Source organism: Anomaloglossus baeobatrachus, chromosome 12 (assembly GCF_048569485.1).
Source record: "Anomaloglossus baeobatrachus isolate aAnoBae1 chromosome 12, aAnoBae1.hap1, whole genome shotgun sequence".
NCBI lineage: Eukaryota > Metazoa > Chordata > Amphibia > Anura > Aromobatidae > Anomaloglossus > Anomaloglossus baeobatrachus.
This window is the reverse complement of record NC_134364.1, coordinates 126,118,602-126,136,080: the sequence shown is the minus strand read 5'-3', so window position 1 is coordinate 126,136,080 and position 17,479 is coordinate 126,118,602. Positions and strand designations below refer to the sequence as shown.

General features: G+C 54.6%; 1 protein-coding gene and 1 long non-coding RNA gene across 5 annotated transcripts in view; one reads left to right on the top strand and one right to left on the bottom strand.

The window, feature by feature from the left end:
* LOC142258377 (uncharacterized) overlaps window positions 1–6,458 on the bottom strand; it is a 64,758-nt gene extending 58,300 nt beyond the window's left edge. Inside the window, exon 1 of the long non-coding RNA XR_012727758.1 lies at window positions 6,279–6,458. This is a non-coding gene — a long non-coding RNA (uncharacterized LOC142258377). The remainder of the gene's footprint in view (window positions 1–6,278) is intronic.
* The window catches only part of SEMA4A (semaphorin 4A), a 105,665-nt gene that overhangs the window by 39,826 nt on the left and 48,360 nt on the right, over window positions 1–17,479 (top strand). Inside the window, exon 1 of one of the 4 annotated variants that reach the window (XM_075330959.1) lies at window positions 6,626–6,701. The exons of 2 other annotated variants lie outside the window; for them this stretch is intronic. The gene's annotated coding sequence lies outside the window, so the exon portion shown is untranslated. Of the gene's footprint in view, window positions 1–6,625; window positions 6,702–12,072; window positions 12,116–17,479 lie in introns of those variants that run through there. One more of the 4 variants, XM_075330960.1, reaches the window with a different exon arrangement.

Here is a 17,479-nt window from a genome sequence, read left to right as displayed (position 1 = left end):
ATCTATCTATCCCTCTATCTATTCCTCTATCTATCCATCTATCTATCTATCTATCCCTCTATCTATCCCTCTATCTATTCCTCTATCTATCCCTCTATCTATCTATCTATCTATCTATCTATATCTCTATCTATCCCTCTATCTATTCCTCTATCTATCCCTCTATCTATCTATCCCTCTATCTATCTATCTATCCCTCTATCTATCCCTCTATCTATCCCTATATCTATCCCTCTATCTATCCATCTATCTATCCCTCTATCTATCCATCTATCCATCCATCCATCTATCCATCTATCCATCCATCCATCCATCTATCCATCCATCCATCCATCCATCCATCCATCTATCCATCCATCCATCCATCCATCCATCTATCTATCCCTCTATCTATCTATCTATCTATCTATCCCTCTATCTATCTATCTATCTATCTATCTATCTATCCCTCTATCTATCCCTCTATCCCTCTATCTATCTATCTATCCCTCTATCTATCTATCCCTCTATCTATCTATCTCTCTATCTATCCCTCTATCTATCTATCTATCTATCTATCTATCTATCTATCTATCCCTCTATCTATCTATCTATCCCTCTATCTATCTATCTATCCCTCTATCTATCTATCTATCTATCCCTCTATCTATCTATCTATCTATCTATCTATCCCTCTATCTATCTATCTATCTATTCCTCTATCTATCTATCTATCTATCTATCCCTCTATCTATCTATCTATCTATCTATCTATCCCTCTATCTATCTATCTATCTATCCCTCTATCTATCTATCTATCCCTCTATCTATCTATCTATCCCTCTATCTATCTATCTATCTATCTATCTCTCTATCCCTCTATCTATCTATCCCTCTATCTATCTATCTATCTATCTATCCCCCTATCCATCCATCCATCTATCTATCTATCTATCTATCCCTCTATTTATCCCTCTATCCCTGTCTTTCTCCCGGTGTGTATGAGGTGACACTCCCGGGCACAATTACGGTGAGTGGCGGCAGTACTATGTGCCCAGTGCTGGTGAGTGGCGGCAGTACTATGTGCCCGGTGCTGGTGAGTGGCGGCAGTACTATGTGCCCGGTGCTGGTGAGTGGTGGCAGTACTATGTGCCCGTTGCTGGTGAGTGGCGGCAGTACTATGTGCCCGGTGCTGGTGAGTGGCGGCAGTACTATGTGCCCGGTGCTGGTGAGTGGCGGCAGTACTATGTGCCCGGTGCTGGTGAGTGGCGGCAGTACTATGTGCCCAGTGCTGGTGAGTGGCGGCAGTACTATGTGCCCGGTGCTGGTGAGTGGCGGCAGTACTATGTGCCCGGTGCTGGTGAGTGGCGGCAGTACTATGTGCCCGTTGCTGGTGAGTGGCGGCAGTACTATGTGCCCGTTGCTGGTGAGTGGTGGCAGTACTATGTGCCCGTTGCTGGTGAGTGGCGGCAGTACTATGTGCCCGGTGCGGGTGAGTGGCGGCAGTACTATGTGCCCGTTGCTGGTGAGTGGCGGCAGTACTATGTGCCCGTTGCTGGTGAGTGGCGGCAGTACTATGTGCCCGTTGCTGGTGAGTGGCGGCAGTACTATGTGCCCGGTGCTGGTGAGTGGCGGCAGTACTATGTGCCCGGTGCTGGTGAGTGGCGGCAGTACTATGTGCCCGGTGCTGGTGAGTGGCGGCAGTACTATGTGCCCGGTGCTGGTGAGTGGCGGCAGTACTATGTGCCCGTTGCTGGTGAGTGGCGGCAGTACTATGTGCCCGTTGCTGGTGAGTGGCGGCAGTACTATGTGCCCGTTGCTGGTGAGTGGCGGCAGTACTATGTGCCCGTTGCTGGTGAGTGGCGGCAGTACTATGTGCCCGGTGCTGGTGAGTGGCGGCAGTACTATGTGCCCGTTGCTGGTGAGTGGCGGCAGTACTATGTGCCCGTTGCTGGTGAGTGGCGGCAGTACTATGTGCCCGTTGCTGGTGAGTGGCGGCAGCACTATGTGCCCGGTGCTGGTGAGTGGCGGCAGTACTATGTGCCCGTTGCTGGTGAGTGGCGGCAGTACTATGTGCCCGTTGCTGGTGAGTGGCGGCAGTACTATGTGCCCGTTGCTGGTGAGTGGCGGCAGCACTATGTGCCCGGTGCTGGTGAGTGGCGGCAGTACTACCGTATGTGCCCGTTGCTGGTGAGTGGCGGCAGTACTATGTGCCCGGTGCTGGTGAGTGGCGGCAGTACTATGTGCCCGGTGCTGGTGAGTGGCTGCAGTACTATGTGCTCGTTGCTGGTGAGTGGCGGCAGTACTATGTGCCCGGTGCTGGTGAGTGGCGGCAGTACTATGTGCCCGGTGCTGGTGAGTGGCGGCAGTACTATGTGCCCGGTGCTGGTGAGTGGCGGCAGTACTATGTGCCCGGTGCTGGTGAGTGGCGGCAGTACTATGTGCCCGTTGCTGGTGAGTGGCGGCAGTACTATGTGCCCGATGCGGGTAAGCGGGCGTGTGTGGCGTGTTTACAGGATTACACAGACTTTATAGCTGCGTCCTTGATCCTCCTCGCTGTTAACCCTTTCCCTGTCGGCTGACTGATTTACCCTCAGTACTGGAGACACTGGTGAAATGGGCCAGGGCCCGCCGGATTCTGGGGGTTCTGCTGACTGTGGTCCATACCCACAGCGTCCCCCCATACACTAACACTTTCCGTATCTGCCACTCCACCTCTCCATGTACTTTGTGCTTTATCTTCTCAGCTTGCTATCATACAGCTGATTTGCTTGTTACAATGTATCAGTCTGGACAATCACCCGGGAACACGCACTGATACATTGTAACAGCACTTTTGCTGGTCTAGGTCAGAATGGGTTTTTGCCTTTAGTAGTTTTTCATTGTCAGCAAGCAGAGGTCTTGAAACAACACATCATGTACAGTGGGGAAAGTAAGTATTTGATCCTCTGCCGATTTCGCAAGATTTCCCACCTACAAAGAATGGAGGGGTCTGTAATTTGTATCATAGGTATCTTCAACGGTGACAGACAGAAGAAAAAGAACCAGAAAATCTCATTGTATGATTTATAAAATAATCAATTAGCATTTTATTGCATGAAATAAATATTTGATCCCCAAGAATTCTGTTCTCACGGAGCTGTTGTGTTTTCTCCTACTCTGCACTGATTACCTGTATTAATTGCACCTGTGTGACCTAGTTACCTGTATATAAGACACACCTGTCCACACGCTCAATCACACTCCAACCTCTCCACCATGGCCAAGACCAAAGAGCTGACTAAAGACACCAGGAGCAAAATTGTAGATCTGCACAAGACTGGAATGGGCTACAGGACAATAGGCAAGCAGCTTGGTGAGAAGGCAACAACTGTTGGCACAATTATTAGAAAATGGAAGAAACACAAGATGACTGTCAATCTTACTCGCTCTGAGGTCCATACAAAATCTCGCTTCTTGGGGTAAGGATGATTCTTAGAAAGGTCAGGAATCAGCCCAGAACTAGACTGGAGGATCTGGTCAATGACCTGAAGAGAGCTGGGATCACCATCTCAAAGATCACCGTTAGTAACACACTACACTGTCATGGATTAAAATCCTGTAGGCCACGCAAGGTCCCCCCTGCTCATACCAGCATATGTCCAGACCCGTTTGAAGTTCACCGGTGACCATCTGGATGATCCATAGGAGGCATGGGAGAAGGTCATGTGTTAAATGAAACCAAAATATTGTTTCAACTCCACTCCCTTTGTTTGAAAAAGGAGAATACCGTCAAAACTGTGAAGCAAGAGGGTGGACATATCATATTTTAGGGGAGTTTTTCTGCAAAGGGGATAGGATGACTGCACCGTAGTAGTTAAAGGAGGATTGATGGGGTCATGGATTGCGAGATTTTGGCCAACAACGTTCTTCCCTCAGTTAGAGCATTGAAGATGGGTCGTGGCTCGGTCTTCCAGCATGACAATGACCATAAACACACAGCCAGGGCAACTAAGGAGCGACTCTATAAGAAGCATTTCAAGGTCCTGGAGTCGTCTATCCAGTCTCCAGACAACAACCCAATGGAAAATCTTTGAAGGGAGCTGAAACTCAATGTGGCCAGTGACAGCCCTGAAACCTGAAAGATGTGGAGAAGATCTGTATGGAGGAGTGTCCTGAAAGATCTGGAGAAGATCTGTATGGAGGAGTGACCTGAAAGATCTGGAGTAGATCTGTATGGAGGAGTGACCTGAGAGATCTGGAGAAGATCTGTATGGAGGAGTGACCTGAGAGATCTGGAGAAGATCTGTTTGGAGGAGTGACCTGAAAGATCTGGAGAAGATCTGTATGGAGGAGTGACCTGAAAGATCTGGAGAAGATCTGTATGGAGGAGTGACCTGAGAGATCTGGAGAAGATCTGTATAAAGGAGTGACCTGAGAGATCTGGAGAAGATCTGTATGGAGGAGTGACCTGAGAGATCTGGAGAAAATCTGTATGGAGGAGTGACCTGAAAGATCTGGAGAAGATCTGTATGGAGGAGTGACCTGAAAGATCTGGAGAAGATCTGTATGGAGGAAGGAGTGACCTGAGAGATCTGGAGAAGATCTGTATGGAGGAGTGATCGGAAAGATCTGGAGAAGATCTGTATGGAGGAGTGACCTGAGAGATCTGGAGAAGATCTGTATGGAGGAGTGACCTGAGAGATCTGGAGAAGATCTGTATGGAGGAGTGACCTGAGAGATCTGGAGAAGATCTGTATGGAGGAGTGACCTGAGAGATCTGGAGATCTGTATGGAGGAGTGACCTGAGAGATCTGGAGAAGATCTGTATGGAGGAGCGACCTAAAAGATCTGGAGAAGATCTGTATGGAGGAGTGCCCTGAAAGATCTGGAGAAGATCTGTATGGAGGAGCGACCTGAAAGATCTGGAGATCTGTATGGGGGAGTGACCTGAGAGATCTGGAGAAGATCTGTATGGAGGAGTGACCTGAGAAATCTGGAGAAGATCTGTATGGAGGAGTGACCTGAGAGATATGGAGAAGATCTGTATGGGGGAGTGACCTGAGAGATCTGGAGAAGATCTGTATGGAGGAGTCGCCTGAGAGATCTGGAGAAGATCTGTATGGAGGAGTGACCTGAGAGATCTGGAGAAGATCTGTATGGAGGAGTGACCTGAGAGATCTGGAGAAGATCTGTATGGAGGAGCGACCTGAGAGATATGGAGAAGATCTGTATGGGGGAGTGACCTGAGAGATCTGGAGATCTGTATGGGGGAGTGACCTGAGAGATCTGGAGAAGATCTGTATGGAGGAGTGACCTGAAAGATCTGGAGAAGATCTGTATGGAGGAGCGACCTGAAAGATCTGGAGAAGATCTGTATGGGGGAGTGACCTGAGAGATCTGGAGAAGATCTGTATGGAGGAGTGACCTGAGAAATCTGGAGAAGATCTGTATGGAGGAGTGACCTGAGAGATCTGGAGAAGATCTGTATGGGGGAGTGACCTGAGAGATCTGGAGAAGATCTGTATGGAGGAGTGACCTGAAAGATCTGGAGAAGATCTGTATGGAGGAGTGACCTGAAAGATCTGGAGAAGATCTGTATGGAGGAGTGACCTGAGAGATATGGAGAAGATCTGTATGGAGGAGTGACCTGAGAGATATGGAGAAGATCTGTATGGAGGAGTGACCTGAGAGATATGGAGAAGATCTGTATGGAGGAGTGACCTGAGAGATATGGAGAAGATCTGTATGGAGGAGTGACCTGAGAGATATGGAGAAGATCTGTATGGAGGAGTGACCTGAGAGATATGGAGAAGATCTGTATGGAGGAGTGACCTGAGAGATATGGAGAAGATCTGTATGGAGGAGTGACCTGAGAGATATGGAGAAGATCTGTATGGAGGAGTGACCTGAGAGATATGGAGAAGATCTGTATGGAGGAGTGACCTGAAAGATCTGGGGAAGATCTGTATGGAGGAGTCGGCCAAAACCCCTGCTGCAGTGTGTGCAAACCTGGTCAAGAACTACCGGAAACGTCTGACCTCTGTAACCGCAGACAAAGGTTTCTACCAGATTTTCAGTTCTCTTTTGTTTTATTGTATCAAATACTTATTTCATGCAATAAAATGCATTTATTTACAAACCATAAGAATGGATCTTCTGGCTTTCGGGGGTTCTGTCGGTCACAGTTGTAGTGTATCTACAATAAAGATTACAGATCGCGCCGTTCTTTGCAGGTGGAAAACTTGTAAAATCGGCAGAGGATGAAATACTTGTTTCCCACTGTAGCTCCTGAGCTGAGAGGGTCCCATTACACTCACCGGGGCACGGGCCACACACGAGAGCTGAGAGGGTCCCATTACACTCACCGGGGCACGGGCCACACACGAGAGCTGAGAGGGTCCCATTACAATCACCGGGGCACGGGCCACACACGAGAGCTGAGAGGGTCCCATTACACTCACCGGGGCACGGGCCACACACGAGAGCTGAGAGGGTCCCATTACACTCACCGGGGCACGGGCCACACACGGTGCATACGGTGAGGCGGGCAGTGTGGGTGGAGCGCGGCTGTGGTGTCGCAGGTGAGGCGGCGCTCGCCCTGTGGGTGTCACATTCCTGCTGTGCTATGTGTGACGTACAGTTTCTGTCTGTAAATGATTTCCGGGCTGCTCATCAATGTGAGTCAATGATTTGAGGAACCGCATTCATCCTGTGCCAGGCTCCTGACAACCGGACACCAGGTAATGGAGATATAGCAGAGGGTATCACACTGCGCCCGACAACCCCGCAAGAGTCACTCCTACAGTGCCGAGCTCCTGACAACCCGACAACAGGTACTACAGGGGGCCACGTACTGTGCCGAGCTCCTGACAACCCGACAACAGGTACTACAGGGGGTGCTCGTACTGTGCCGAGCTCCTGACAACCCGACAACAGGTACTACAGGGGGCGCTCGTACTGTGCCGAGCTCCTGACAACCCGACAACAGGTACTAACAGGGGGCGCTCGTACTGTGCCGAGCTCCTGACAACCCGACAACAGGTACTACAGGGGGCCACGTACTGTGCCGAGCTCCTGACAACCCGACAACAGGTACTACAGGGGGCGCTCGTACTGTGCCGAGCTCCTGACAACCCGACAACAGGTACTAACAGGGGGCGCTCGTACTGTGCCGAGCTCCTGACAACCCGACAACAGGTACTACAGGGGGCGCTCGTACTGTGCCGAGCTCCTGACAACCCGACAACAGGTACTACAGGGGGCGCTCGTACTGTGCTGAGCTCCTGACAACCCGACAACAGGTACTACAGGGGGCCTCGTACTGTGCCGAGCTCCTGACAACCCGACAACAGGTACTACAGGGGGCCTCGTACTGTGCCGAGCTCCTGACAACCCGACAACAGGTACTACAGGGGGCGCTCGTACTGTGCCGAGCTCCTGACAACCCGACAACAGGTACTACAGGGGGCCACGTACTGTGCCGAGCTCCTGACAACCCGACAACAGGTACTACAGGGGGCCTCGTACTGTGCCGAGCTCCTGACAACCCGACAACAGGTACTACAGGGGGAGCTCGTACTGTGCCGAGCTCCTGACAACCCGACACAGGTACTACAGGGGGCGCTCGTACTGTGCCGAGCTCCTGACAACCCGACAACAGGTACTACAGGGGGTGCTCGTACTGTGCCGAGCTCCTGACAACCCGACACAGGTACTACAGGGGGCGCTCGTACTGTGCCGAGCTCCTGACAACCCGACACAGGTACTACAGGGGGCTCTCGTACTGTGCTGAGCTCCTGACAACCCGACAACAGGTACTACAGGGGGTGCTCGTACTGTGCCGAGCTCCTGACAACCCGACACAGGTACTACAGGGGGCGCTCGTACTGTGCTGAGCTCCTGACAACCCGACAACAGGTACTAGAGGGGGCGCTCGTACTGTGCCGAGCTCCTGACAACCCGACACAGGTACTACAGGGGGCGCTCGTACTGTGCCGAGCTCCTGACAACCCGACAACAGGTACTAACAGGGGGCGCTCGTACTGTGCCGAGCTCCTGACAACCTGACACAGGTACTACAGGGGGCGCTCGTACTGTGCCGAGCTCCTGACAACCCGACACAGGTACTACAGGGGGCGCTCATACTGTGCCGAGCTCCTGACAACCCCACAACAGGTACTACAGGGGGCGCTCATACTGTGCCGAGCTCCTGACAACCCGACAACAGGTACTACAGGGGGCGCTCATACTGTGCCGAGCTCCTGACAACCCGACAACAGGTACTACAGGGGGCGCTCATACTGTGCCGAGCTCCTGACAACCCGACAACAGGTACTACAGGGGGCGCTCATACTGTGCCGAGCTCCTGACAACCCGACAACAGGTACTACAGGGGGCGCTCATACTGTGCCGAGCTCCTGACAACCCGACAACAGGTACTACAGGGGGCGCTCATACTGTGCCGAGCTCCTGACAACCCGACAACAGGTACTACAGGGGGCGCTCGTACTGTGCCGAGCTCCTGACAACCCGACACAGGTACTACAGGGGGCGCTCGTACTGTGCCGAGCTCCTGACAACCCGACACAGGTACTACAGGAGGCGCTCATACTGTGCCGAGCTCCTGACAACCCCACAACAGGTACTACAGGGGGCGCTCATACTGTGCCGAGCTCCTGACAACCCGACAACAGGTACTACAGGGGGCGCTCATACTGTGCCGAGCTCCTGACAACCCGACAACAGGTACTACAGGGGGCGCTCATACTGTGCCGAGCTCCTGACAACCCGACAACAGGTACTACAGGGGGCGCTCATACTGTGCCGAGCTCCTGACAACCCGACAACAGGTACTACAGGGGGCGCTCATACTGTGCCGAGCTCCTGACAACCCGACACAGGTACTACAGGGGGCGCTCATACTGTGCCGAGCTCCTGACAACCCGACAACAGGTACTACAGGGGGCGCTCGTACTGTGCTGAGCTCCTGACAACCGGACAACAGGTACTACAGGGGGTGCTCGTACTGTGCCGAGCTCCTGACAACCCGACACAGGTACTACAGGGGGCGCTCGTACTGTGCTGAGCTCCTGACAACCGGACAACAGGTACTACAGGGGGTGCTCGTACTGTGCCGAGCTCCTGACAACCCGACACAGGTACTAACAGGGGGCCTCGTACTGTGCCGAGCTCCTGACAACCCGACAACAGGTACTACAGGGGGTGCTCGTACTGTGCCGAGCTCCTGACAACCCGACAACAGGTACTACAGGGGGCCTCGTACTGTGCCGAGCTCCTGACAACCCGACAACAGGTACTACAGGGGGCGCTCGTACTGTGCCGAGCTCCTGACAACCCGACAACAGGTACTACAGGGGGCGCTCGTACTGTGCCGAGCTCCTGACAACCCGACACAGGTACTACAGGGGGCGCTCGTACTGTGCCGAGCTCCTGACAACCCGACAACAGGTACTACAGGGGGCGCTCGTACTGTGCCGAGCTCCTGACAACCCGACAACAGGTACTACAGGGGGCGCTCGTACTGTGCCGAGCTCCTGACAACCCGACAACAGGTACTACAGGGGGCGCTCGTACTGTGCCGAGCTCCTGACAACCCGACAACAGGTACTACAGGGGGCGCTCGTACTGTGCCGAGCTCCTGACAACCCGACAACAGGTACTACAGGGGGCGCTCGTACTGTGCCGAGCTCCTGACAACCCGACAACAGGTACTACAGGGGGCGCTCGTACTGTGCCGAGCTCCTGACAACCCCACAACAGGTACTACAGGGGGCGCTCGTACTGTGCCGAGCTCCTGACAACCCGACAACAGGTAATACAAGGGGCGCTCGTACTGTGCCGAGCTCCTGACAACCCGACACAGGTACTACAGGGGGCCTCGTACTGTGCCGAGCTCCTGACAACCCGACAACAGGTACTACAGGGGGCCTCGTACTGTGCCGAGCTCCTGACAACCCGACAACAGGTACTACAGGGGGCCTCGTACTGTGCCGAGCTCCTGACAACCCGACAACAGGTACTACAGGGGGCGCTCGTACTGTGCCGAGCTCCTGACAACCCGACAACAGGTACTACAGGGGGCGCTCGTACTGTGCCGAGCTCCTGACAACCCGACAACAGGTACTACAGGGGGCGCTCGTACTGTGCCGAGCTCCTGACAACCCGACAACAGGTACTACAGGGGGCGCTCGTACTGTGCCGAGCTCCTGACAACCCGACAACAGGTACTACAGGGGGCGCTCGTACTGTGCCGAGCTCCTGACAACCCCACAACAGGTACTACAGGGGGCGCTCGTACTGTGCCGAGCTCCTGACAACCCGACAACAGGTAATACAAGGGGCGCTCGTACTGTGCCGAGCTCCTGACAACCCGACACAGGTACTACAGGGGGCCTCGTACTGTGCCGAGCTCCTGACAACCCGACAACAGGTACTACAGGGGGTGCTCGTACTGTGCCGAGCTCCTGACAACCCGACAACAGGTACTACAGGGGGCCTCGTACTGTGCCGAGCTCCTGACAACCCGACAACAGGTACTACAGGGGGCGCTCGTACTGTGCCGAGCTCCTGACAACCCGACAACAGGTACTACAGGGGGCGCTCGTACTGTGCCGAGCTCCTGACAACCCGACACAGGTACTACAGGGGGTGCTCGTACTGTGCCGAGCTCCTGACAACCCGACAACAGGTACTACAGGGGGCGCTCGTACTGTGCCGAGCTCCTGACAACCCGACAACAGGTACTACAGGGGGCGCTCGTACTGTGCCGAGCTCCTGACAACCCGACAACAGGTACTACAGGGGGCGCTCGTACTGTGCCGAGCTCCTGACAACCCGACAACAGGTACTACAGGGGGCGCTCGTACTGTGCCGAGCTCCTGACAACCCGACAACAGGTACTACAGGGGGCGCTCGTACTGTGCCGAGCTCCTGACAACCCGACAACAGGTACTACAGGGGGCGCTCGTACTGTGCCGAGCTCCTGACAACCCGACAACAGGTACTACAGGGGGCGCTCGTACTGTGCCGAGCTCCTGACAACCCCACAACAGGTACTACAGGGGGCGCTCGTACTGTGCCGAGCTCCTGACAACCCGACAACAGGTAATACAAGGGGCGCTCGTACTGTGCCGAGCTCCTGACAACCCGACACAGGTACTACAGGGGGCCTCGTACTGTGCCGAGCTCCTGACAACCCGACAACAGGTACTACAGGGGGCCTCGTACTGTGCCGAGCTCCTGACAACCCGACAACAGGTACTACAGGGGGCCTCGTACTGTGCCGAGCTCCTGACAACCCGACAACAGGTACTACAGGGGGCGCTCGTACTGTGCCGAGCTCCTGACAACCCGACAACAGGTACTACAGGGGGCGCTCGTACTGTGCCGAGCTCCTGACAACCCGACAACAGGTACTACAGGGGGCGCTCGTACTGTGCCGAGCTCCTGACAACCCGACAACAGGTACTACAGGGGGCGCTCGTACTGTGCCGAGCTCCTGACAACCCGACAACAGGTACTACAGGGGGCGCTCGTACTGTGCCGAGCTCCTGACAACCCCACAACAGGTACTACAGGGGGCGCTCGTACTGTGCCGAGCTCCTGACAACCCGACAACAGGTAATACAAGGGGCGCTCGTACTGTGCCGAGCTCCTGACAACCCGACACAGGTACTACAGGGGGCCTCGTACTGTGCCGAGCTCCTGACAACCCGACAACAGGTAATGGAGATATAGCAGAGGGTATCACACTGTGCCCGACAACCCCGCAAGAGTCACTCCTACAGTGCCGAGCTCCTGACAACCCGACAACAGGTACTAACAGGAGGCGCTCGTACTGTGCCGAGCTCCTGACAACCTGACACTGAGATCCCCATGATGAGCGAAACTAATGTTGTACTGTCCCTTTAAATATAATATTGTGCTGTCCCTTTAAATATAATGTTGTGCTGTCCCTTTAAATATAATGTTGTGCTGTGTCTTTACATGTGGAGGGTGACACAATGAAGCATTGTCTCTGCATTTCTTTGCGGTGGAGTCTCAGATATAATATGTGCAGCGTCTATTAGAAGTGGGGCTGTAGCTGCATTACATGAGGTGTCCGGGCATGCTGGGATTTGTAGTTCTACAGCAGGTGAGAGTCACAGGTTAGGAGAGCTGGTATAAATGGATCTGTAATTAGTGTTGTGGATATATAGGTATACGGGGTTCTGTCCCTTTAAATCCTCCCATATATTGTCAGCATAGGGTGATCGCTGGGTCTTGCGCTTTCTAATATTCGGTGCTTTATACGTCTCTGTAGTGAGCCGCTCCTGTATATGCTGTGCTGTGCGCTCTGCACCGATCATCCTGTAGTGAGCCGCTCCTGTATATGCTGTGCTGTGCACTCTGCACCGATCACCCTGTAGTGAGCCGCTCCTGTATATGCTGTGCTGTGCACTCTGCACCGATCACCCTGTAGTGAGCCGCTCCTGTATATGCTGTGCTGTGCACTCTGCACCGATCACCCTGTAGTGAGCCGCTCCTGTATATGCTGTGCTGTGCACTCTGCACCGATCATCCTGTAGTGAGCCGCTCCTGTATATGCTGTGCTGTGCACTCTGCACCGATCATCCTGTAGAGAGCCGCTCCTGTATATGCTGTGCTGTGCGCTCTGCACCGATCATCCTGTAGTGAGCCGCTCCTGTATATGCTGTGCTGTGCACTCTGCACCGATCACCCTGTAGTGAGCCGCTCCTGTATATGCTGTGCTGTGCACTCTGCACCGATCACCCTGTAGTGAGCCGCTCCTGTATATGCTGTGCTGTGCACTCTGCACCGATCACCCTGTAGTGAGCCGCTCCTGTATATGCTGTGCTGTGCACTCTGCACCGATCATCCTGTAGTGAGCCGCTCCTGTATATGCTGTGCTGTGCACTCTGCACCGATCACCCTGTAGTGAGCCGCTCCTGTATATGCTGTGCTGTGCGCTCTGCACCGATCACCCTGTAGTGAGCCGCTCCTGTATATGCTGTGCTGTGCACTCTGCACCGATCATCCTGTAGTGAGCCGCTCCTGTATATGCTGTGCTGTGCACTCTGCACCGATCATCCTGTAGTGAGCCGCTCCTGTATATGCTGTGCGCTCTGCACCGATCATCCTGTAGTGAGCCGCTCCTGTATATGCTGTGCTGTGCGCTCTGCACCGATCATCCTGTAGTGAGCCGCTCCTGTATATGCTGTGCTGTGCACTCTGCACCGATCATCCTGTAGAGAGCCGCTCCTGTATATGCTGTGCTGTGCGCTCTGCACCGATCATCCTGTAGTGAGCCGCTCCTGTATATGCTGTGCTGTGCACTCTGCACCGATCACCCTGTAGTGAGCCGCTCCTGTATATGCTGTGCTGTGCACTCTGCACCGATCACCCTGTAGTGAGCCGCTCCTGTATATGCTGTGCTGTGCACTCTGCACCGATCATCCTGTAGTGAGCCGCTCCTGTATATGCTGTGCTGTGCACTCTGCACCGATCACCCTGTAGTGAGCCGCTCCTGTATATGCTGTGCTGTGCGCTCTGCACCGATCACCCTGTAGTGAGCCGCTCCTGTATATGCTGTGCTGTGCACTCTGCACCGATCATCCTGTAGTGAGCCGCTCCTGTATATGCTGTGCTGTGCACTCTGCACCGATCATCCTGTAGTGAGCCGCTCCTGTATATGCTGTGCGCTCTGCACCGATCATCCTGTAGTGAGCCGCTCCTGTATATGCTGTGCTGTGCGCTCTGCACCGATCATCCTGTAGTGAGCCGCTCCTGTATATGCTGTGCTGTGCACTCTGCACCGATCATCCTGTAGAGAGCCGCTCCTGTATATGCTGTGCTGTGCGCTCTGCACCGATCATCCTGTAGTGAGCCGCTCCTGTATATGCTGTGCTGTGCACTCTGCACCGATCATCCTGTAGTGAGCCGCTCCTGTATATGCTGTGCTGGGCGCTCTGCACCGATCATCCTGTAGTGAGCCGCTCCTGTATATGCTGTGCTGTGCACTCTGCACCGATCATCCTGTAGTGAGCCGCTCCTGTATATGCTGTGCGCTCTGCACCGATCATCCTGTAGTGAGCCGCTCCTGTATATGCTGTGCTGTGCGCTCTGCACCGATCATCCTGTAGTGAGCCGCTCCTGTATATGCTGTGCTGTGCACTCTGCACCGATCATCCTGTAGAGAGCCGCTCCTGTATATGCTGTGCTGTGCGCTCTGCACCGATCATCCTGTAGTGAGCCGCTCCTGTATATGCTGTGCTGTGCACTCTGCACCGATCATCCTGTAGTGAGCCGCTCCTGTATATGCTGTGCTGGGCGCTCTGCACCGATCATCCTGTAGTGAGCCGCTCCTGTATATGCTGTGCTGTGCACTCTGCACCGATCATCCTGTAGTGAGCCGCTCCTGTATATGCTGTGCGCTCTGCACCGATCATCCTGTAGTGTGCCGCTCCTGTATATGCTGTGCTGTGCGCTCTGCACCGATCATCCTGTAGTGAGCCGCTCCTGTATATGCTGTGCTGTGCACTCTGCACCGATCATCCTGTAGTGAGCCGCTCCTGTATATGCTGTGCTGTGCGCTCTGCACCGATCATCCTGTAGTGAGCCGCTGCTGTATATGCTGTGCTGTGCGCTCTGCACCGATCATCCTGTAGTGAGCCGCTGCTGTATATGCTGTGCTGTGCGCTCTGCACCGATCATCCTGTAGTGAGCCGCTCCTGTATATGCTGTGCTGTGCGCTCTGCACCGATCATCCTGTAGTGAGCCGCTCCTGTATATGCTGTGCGCTCTGCACCGATCATCCTGTAGTGAGCCGCTCCTGTATATGCTGTGCGCTCTGCACCGATCATCCTGTAGTGAGCCGCTCCTGTATATGCTGTGCGCTCTGCACCGATCATCCTGTAGTGAGCCGCTCCTGTATATGCTGTGCTGTGCGCTCTGCACCGATCACCCTGTAGTGAGCCGCTGCTGTATATGCTGTGCTGTGCACTCTGCACCGATCATCCTGTAGTGAGCCGCTCCTGTATATGCTGTGCTGGGCGCTCTGCAGCGATCATCCTGTAGTGAGCCGCTCCTGTATATGCTGTGCTGTGCGCTCTGCACCGATCATCCTGTAGTGAGCCGCTCCTGTATATGCTGTGCTGTGCACTCTGCACCGATCACCCTGTAGTGAGCCGCTCCTGTATATGCTGTGCGCTCTGCACCGATCACCCTGTAGTGAGCCGCTCCTGTATATGCTGTGCTGTGCGCTCTGCACCGATCATCCTGTAGTGAGCCGCTCCTGTATATGCTGTGCTGTGCACTCTGCACCGATCATCCTGTAGTGAGCCGCTCCTGTATATGCTGTGCTGGGCGCTCTGCACCGATCATCCTGTAGTGAGCCGCTCCTGTATATGCTGTGCTGTGCGCTCTGCACCGATCATCCTGTAGTGAGCCGCTCCTGTATATGCTGTGCTGTGCGCTCTGCACCGATCATCCTGTAGTGAGCCGCTCCTCTCCATGCTGTGCTGTGCGCTCTGCACCGATCATCCTGTAGTGAGCCGCTGCTGTATATGCTGTGCTGTGCGCTCTGCACCGATCATCCTGTAGTGAGCCGCTCCTGTATATGCTGTGCTGTGCGCTCTGCACCGATCATCCTGTAGTGAGCCGCTCCTGTATATGCTGTGCTGTGCGCTCTGCACCGATCATCCTGTAGTGAGCCGCTCCTGTATATGCTGTGCTGTGCGCTCTGCACCGATCATCCTGTAGTGAGCCGCTGCTGTATATGCTGTGCTGGGCGCTCTGCACCGATCACCCTGTAGTGAGCCGCTCCTGTATATGCTGTGCTGTGCGCTCTGCACCGATCATCCTGTAGTGAGCCGCTCCTGTATATGCTGTGCTGTGCGCTCTGCACCGATCATCCTGTAGTGAGCCGCTCCTGTATATGCTGTGCTGTGCGCTCTGCACCGATCATCCTGTAGTGAGCCGCTCCTGTATATGCTGTGCTGTGCGCTCTGCACCGATCATCCTGTAGTGAGCCGCTGCTGTATATGCTGTGCTGGGCGCTCTGCACCGATCACCCTGTAGTGAGCCGCTCCTGTATATGCTGTGCTGTGCGCTCTGCACCGATCATCCTGTAGTGAGCCGCTCCTGTATATGCTGTGCTGTGCGCTCTGCACCGATCATCCTGTAGTGAGCCGCTCCTGTATATGCTGTGCTGTGCGCTCTGCACCGATCATCCTGTAGTGAGCCGCTGCTGTATATGCTGTGCTGGGCGCTCTGCACCGATCACCCTGTAGTGAGCCGCTGCTGTATATGCTGTGCTGGGCGCTCTGCACCGATCACCCTGTAGTGAGCCGCTCCTGTATATGCTGTGCTGTGCGCTCTGCACCGATCATCCTGTAGTGAGCCGCTCCTGTATATGCTGTGCTGTGCGCTCTGCACCGATCATCCTGTAGTGAGCCGCTCCTGTATATGCTGTGCTGGGCGCTCTGCACCGATCATCCTGTAGTGAGCCGCTGCTGTATATGCTGTGCTGTGCGCTCTGCACCGATCATCCTGTAGCGAGCCGCTGCTGTATATGCTGTGCTGTGCGCTCTGCACCGATCATCCTGTAGTGAGCCGCTCCTGTATATGCTGTGCTGTGCGCTCTGCACCGATCATCCTGTAGTGAGCCGCTCCTGTATATGCTGTGCTGTGCACTCTGCACCGATCATCCTGTAGTGAGCCGCTCCTGTATATGCTGTGCTGTGCGCTCTGCACCGATCACCCTGTAGTGAGCCGCTCCTGTATATGCTGTGCTGTGCGCTCTGCACCGATCATCCTGTAGTGAGCCGCTCCTGTATATGCTGTGCTGTGCGCTCTGCACCGATCATCCTGTAGTGAGCCGCTCCTGTATATGCTGTGCTGTGCACTCTGCACCGATCATCCTGTAGTGAGCCGCTCCTGTATATGCTGTGCTGTGCGCTCTGCACCGATCACCCTGTAGTGAGCCGCTCCTGTATATGCTGTGCTGTGCGCTCTGCACCGATCATCCTGTAGTGAGCCGCTCCTGTATATGCTGTGCTGTGCGCTCTGCACCGATCATCCTGTAGTGAGCCGCTGCTGTATATGCTGTGCTGTGCGCTCTGCACCGATCATCCTGTAGCGAGCCGCTGCTGTATATGCTGTGCTGTGCGCTCTGCACCGATCATCCTGTAGTGAGCCGCTCCTGTATATGCTGTGCTGTGCGCTCTGCACCGATCATCCTGTAGTGAGCCGCTCCTGTATATGCTGTGCTGTGCACTCTGCACCGATCATCCTGTAGTGAGCCGCTCCTGTATATGCTGTGCTGTGCGCTCTGCACCGATCACCCTGTAGTGAGCCGCTCCTGTATATGCTGTGCTGTGCGCTCTGCACCGATCATCCTGTAGTGAGCCGCTCCTGTATATGCTGTGCTGTGCGCTCTGCACCGATCATCCTGTAGTGAGCCGCTCCTGTATATGCTGTGCTGTGCACTCTGCACCGA